Here is a 6,000-nt window from a genome sequence, read left to right as displayed (position 1 = left end):
CGGATTTCCACCGCATTTATGAAGAAATATATTTTCATAAGTGGTTTGCAATATTCAATCTCACTTGTCTATAGCAAAGAAGTAGTAATTAAGCGTTAATTATTGCTAATGATACAAATAAGCGTTAACTCATAGTGATCTGCGTCAATCAGCGCCAACGATGTGCTTCGGGAAGGAAGATTGGGGATATCACACTTTTCTACCATAGGGTTATGTAATAGGCTTCATAACAAAACCATATGGTAGAAAATGGTGTAACCCCTTTTGTTATTTTGCATGCTAACTAGCTATCCCTGGCACTACATATAGCCCACATTTATTGCTGTGATATTTAAAGTAAACACGGCAGTAAAATCTCTTCTCTTCTTTCTTTTACCATTAACGCACAGCAATATCAATATCAACGTTTGGTAAATCTAGGCCTCCAAGATAACAGATGAAAAAGAAATAGGTAGAGCAGCTGGATAGAGTGGTTGTTTTTAAATACTCATAATTTGGTAATCATTTTTACCCTGTTCTGTAGAAAGAGGAATGGAAGGAGAGAAGAGAGATACAAATATCTATCTACTGTATATATATATATATATAGAGAGAGAGAGAGAGAGAGAGAGAGAGAGAGAGAGAGAGAGAGACAGACAGACAGACAGACAGACAGACAAAGAGAAGAATCAACCCTCTTAATATTTTCTTTCTGTATATCTTCACAAGATGTAACGGTTTATATTAATGCTTCATTATTTTACATAAATATGCAGCGTGGAAATTGAATCCTGTGCTTTACTGATGACATCATCTAGAAAGGCGACAGGACATCAATTAGGGGCTTTAAGAGGCTTTCCGGCATCAGACTGCCGCAACATATTTTTCCAACAAACTGATTTTTAATATAATTTAGCCTCTTGGGGCGAAATTACCTGGAAACTCAAGCTACTAATTCCATATCTCCGTAACCATATATATTTGACGTTATCCGTTTCTTGTGTGGCAGTAAGAGAAGTAACGAGTACCATGGTAAAGCATTCTGCAGTATAACAAGCTTAAAGTGCTTTAGGGGAAATTCAAAAGAGTATTGTGTAAATATGCGTTAAGTGAAGGAAATGAATATACAGTATTGTGTTCCTCAGAGAATTTCACACACCTTCTCCTTTGTCACAAAAGCCATAAATCTGCAGCATCAACACTTCAAGGTTCGGTAAATCCTCTGGTAAAGATTGTACTAAAAATGGTTTACCAATCCATTTGTTTCTCACGATATTGTGCCCCTAGGTTTAGAAAATGAAAATATATATGCCATGTACAGTACAGTAAAACAGGGAAGGAAGACACTGCCACCATGGACTGTTGCTTGCTTTGCTAGGGAAAACTACAATATTCCAGACGCTGTACTGCGCTGAAGATGTGTATGTAGCCTGGAGCTCCCGTGGCTCCTGGAGACCCCCCTCCCCTTGAGCAGCTCGGTCGCGGGTGCCGACAGACCCGACGGCTGCTTCCAAGGGTGGGGGCTGGAGCAGGGAGCAGCGCGGCTTCTCCTGCCTGCGGCCGGTTGCCGGGGACGCGATCGGGCGGTTGCTAAGGCCGTGATCGCGTCTCTAAGGTCCCGGCGGCCGGCCAAGCAGGGCGCCGCCATTGAGGATACTGTTGCGCATGCGCAGGGATGCGTAGGCGCAGGGACAGCCCCCGAGACAGGGATAGCTCGCGCGAGAGCAGGGAGAGCTGAGGGAAGGTCGAGGCAGCCCGGGAAAGCTTGCGCAAGCGCAGTGAAGGTAGGGAAAAGCCCGCGAACCCCTAGCCTACCAGGGAAGGCTCGGAGCTGGGACTACATATCCCAAGAGCCTTTGCGAGCCCCATGTGACCCCAGGGAGCCAATAGGGCTTAGGAGACCCCTGGAAAAAGAGATACATTTGGCGGGCTTGGTGCACGTTAGATCAGTCAGAGACCGGAGCAGCCCAGGGAAGGAGGTAGGGTACAGGAGTCAGGGACTCCCTGTACTAGGCCAGCACCCCCAGGGCTCGAGATAGCTCAGCTCCCCAGTAAGGTGAGTGTTGCCAGGGGCAGCCCTCAGGATAGGGACCCTGCCACTTACATTAGTGGGAGCTGGGGAAAGGAAGGTTACCGAGAGTTGGAGTCAGGGAGCTGTAGGGAAGTAGGGTGCGGGGAGCGAGTGCAGCTTCTGCCCCATATAGGTACCTACACCCCAGGTAGGCCCCAACGCCCCACTAGTTTAGTGGGTAAGTGCTTAGGGAGGCCCGAGATAGGGACGCTGCCCTTTAGCATAGAGTGCTGCCTTGTCAGAGTCACGGCTGTCAGTGCTGTGAGGTCTGACAGGCAGGCACCTTGTTGCGCAGCACGTTGGCTGCAGTCAAAAGTGAGCTACAGCTTGCTGCGGTAGGCGCTGGGACTAGTCAGAGAGTAGTGGGTCTGGAGAAGGGCTATAGCTGTTCTAGTCACCTTGAGGTAGCGCTAGGGGTAGGATGCCTGAAGGGATAAACTGGTAACTGAGAGCAGGAATTCTGGAGAGGATCTGCACTAGGCTAGCCAACAGTAGGTAGACGCCCAAGTACTGCATGGAAGAGTACTCTAGTCCATTCCAGATCACTTACCGAAGGGACTTGGGTAGTTGGGGGAGTGGGACAGGTCATTACCCCTGCAGGCCCTAGGAGTTCCCCAAGCCACTACAGGTTGCTGTACTACAGGGACAGGCCCTAGGTTAGGGTTCCTGTCACGTTAGTACCATTTATATAGATAGGGACACAGCGGCTGCTGCTGTTCCTGTGGAAGCGGTTGGACCCACGTTGGGGTCCTCAGAGACGATTCCAGAGTGGGACCGCCTTAGCGGTTCGCACGTGCAAGGAGTTCGGTTGGAGGATCAGACGGATTCATCACACGTCTGACCCTTTGAGAAGATTGTTGCTGACCCGAGCACCGGAGTGCTCGGCAGGTATTATACCATCACATGTGCACCAACAGGCCTAGAGGTTCTTAGTGACTGCGCAGTCACCCATTGACTATCTCTGTAGGAGTACGGGACATTGGGTGGGGTTCTTGGGACACTGGGTGGGATCACCTAGTGTTTGGGAATCGTACTGCGAGACGTCACTGTTAGTGTCTCACCGTGAGAGAGACACAGGTTATCATTATTAGTCGTTAGTAAAGTCCTTCGTTATATAAAGCACTGTGTATGGTATTATTGATTGTCCTGCGAGGAACCACTCCCCCTCTGGTGGGAGCCATCGCAGGTGGAGGCGCTGTACCGAGAAGATGTTGTAAGTGATCACCCCTAGTATAATTACCCCAGGTTCCCCGTGGCGGAAGCTCAGCCCTCCTGTGAGCCAACAGGTAATGCACCACACCTATGGTAACACCGTATGTTCCTTGCACCCCACACTATATCTGCGATTGGGGGGGGGAATACCCGTTACATTTGGAGGCGCTGCTGAGATAGACCTGGGGTGCCCGGTATATTTTTTTTCTAAATTGTGCTATTTTTGTTCGCCATGAAGAAGTCACGTGCTGATTTCCCGCCCGCGCGGGAAAATGTTGCAAACTGGCCGGGTTTGGCGGGAAACCCTAAGCTCCGCCCCCGCAATGTGAGTGACTCAGTGATAGAGCGAGCTCCTCCTTCAGATTCCACCAGGGGGAGCAAGTACTGTAAGCCTTCACCCCTAACTGCTGTCTCCATCAAAGAAAGTACTGGGGGCAAAGAAAATTGCTCACCGTTATATGGACTCTGGCCGACTAAAGCCGGGTGCGTATCCTTTTTGGTGTGCCCGTGTATGACAGAAGCGTTGAGTCCGTTGGGTAGTATGAACCTTGATGTTTTGACGTGCCTGATAAAGGGGCGGTTGGACGACGCGAACGAGGATGGGTGCCTGGAATGTTTCTGTAACCAGGGTGACTGCCCATGTTGTAAATTGGCCTGGGGACGCTTATGTGTCTGCTGCAGGGCGCCGACCCTGCAACCCGTGCTGCTACAGTCCACCAGTGGGAGCAAGCCCAGTGAACAGCGATCAGCAACCGCTGTTCCCACTAAAGACAGTACAGATTGTAGAGAAACACACCCGCAGTTGTATGGAGCATTGCGGACAAAAGGAGGGAAAATACCCTTTCTTCTGTGCCCGTGTCTACAAAAGGATTTGAAGCTATCTGGTGGTATGGACTTTAACCCCTTTAGGCTACCAATAGAATGGCGGGTGGCAGTGGTGGAGGATGACGGGTGCATAAGATGTGTTTGTGACCAGTGTGACTTCCCAGGTGGCAAACCGACCTGGGGTCCCAAGTGTGCTTGTTGCGGAGCACAGTTTCTAAAGCCTGTGCTGCTGCAGTCTACAGTCCCAGATCCCAAGCAGGAATCTCAGATGGCAGAACACAGAGATGAAGATGCTGTTACTTGCTCTACCTCAACCACGGAGGTGGAGGAGCTGACAGACAAGGCTGCCCTGGTTCCCTGTTGCAACCAAGCGGGAAGAACTGAGGCCCAGCCAGCTACGGAAAAGGACGAACCATCGGTGGCGATGCGCCTACCGGCGAACCACCCCAGCAGTGAGACAGAGGAATCACAGGGGGAGGTGTTCCCCCTAGAAGAAAGCTGTTCCGCCATGCGAGTGGACCAGTATCTACCACCTACCGTTCAGTTGAAGAGAACAGTCAGCTCTGTCGTGGTGTCAGGTGAAGCACCGCAGATACCTGACAGTGTTCCACAAGAAGAGAAAACCATTGCAAGCCAGCAGAGTGGTAAGGAACCCCCTTGCCCCCCACAGGCTCCGATGGAGGTGGCCGTGAAAAAGGTCAGAGTTACGGCTCCTGAACCGAGTGTGAGCCCGTGCGCTCCGACTCAAATGGTCCCAGGACCGGGATCCAACGCTCCCGAGTTTCAAGCCAGTAAGTGGACTGTCCCAGAAGTGCCGGGGACAGGTCCCGATACAGCCGAGGTGGGAACTGACAGCGTCCCCGAGGACCTGTTGGCTACCGTGAATCACCACAGTGGTAAGGTATCTACCCTTTACCCCCTGCCAGGTGAAACAGAGACTTTGAGGAAAGAGACATTGTCCATTGCTCGCTTCCCAGCGGAAGCCTCGCAAGTACGTAGGGACAAGGACTGTGTGGCGAGGGATTTAGTAAAAATTGCCTCCCTTAAGCCCAAAAGGGAGCGTGCCATTCGCCAAGTAGTGGACCGCGGAAAAGGTCCTGGCCGCCTGGTCTACCGCATCCATGCCGCGGGTGACCGGGTAAAGGTCTGCTTCAGAGACATGGTGCTACTCCTTCCACCAGGGGGAGGAAGTAGCGAGGAACCAGTGACTGTTGCCCTCCGGTGTGCTCTTCAAGAAATTTTTCTGGGGGAGGCTCACGGACGCAAAAGTGAGGTACCCCCACTTGATCAGTTAGGGGCACCCCACGAATGGTCTCAGCAAACAGCTGACGCTCAGCTGGCCTCGGGTATGGTATGTGAACTGTATTGTAACCTGATGTCTAAAGTCACCAGTGATAGGTTGTACATATGCCCTGCATTTTCATTGTATAACTGTGTACCAGGTTATGTCTGCCATCCAAGCGAGGTCGTTGGAGTTTCACCAGGGGGAGAGTGTAGCCTGGAGCTCCCGTGGCTCCTGGAGACCCCCCTCCCCTTGAGCAGCTCGGTCGCGGGTGCCGACAGACCCGACGGCTGCTTCCAAGGGTGGGGGCTGGAGCAGGGAGCAGCGCGGCTTCTCCTGCCTGCGGCCGGTTGCCGGGGACGCGATCGGGCGGTTGCTAAGGCCGCGATCGCGTCTCTAAGGTCCCGGCGGCCGGCCAAGCAGGGCGCCGCCATTGAGGATACTGTTGCGCATGCGCAGGGATGCGTAGGCGCAGGGACAGCCCCCGAGACAGGGATAGCTCGCGCGAGAGCAGGGAGAGCTGAGGGAAGGTCGAGGCAGCCCGGGAAAGCTTGCGCAAGCGCAGTGAAGGTAGGGAAAAGCCCGCGAACCCCTAGCCTACCAGGGAAGGCTCGGAGCTGGGACTACATAT

The sequence above is a fragment of the Ascaphus truei genome, chromosome 4 (assembly GCF_040206685.1).
Source record: "Ascaphus truei isolate aAscTru1 chromosome 4, aAscTru1.hap1, whole genome shotgun sequence".
Classification (NCBI taxonomy): domain Eukaryota; kingdom Metazoa; phylum Chordata; class Amphibia; order Anura; family Ascaphidae; genus Ascaphus; species Ascaphus truei.
This window is presented reverse-complemented; position numbering follows the sequence as displayed.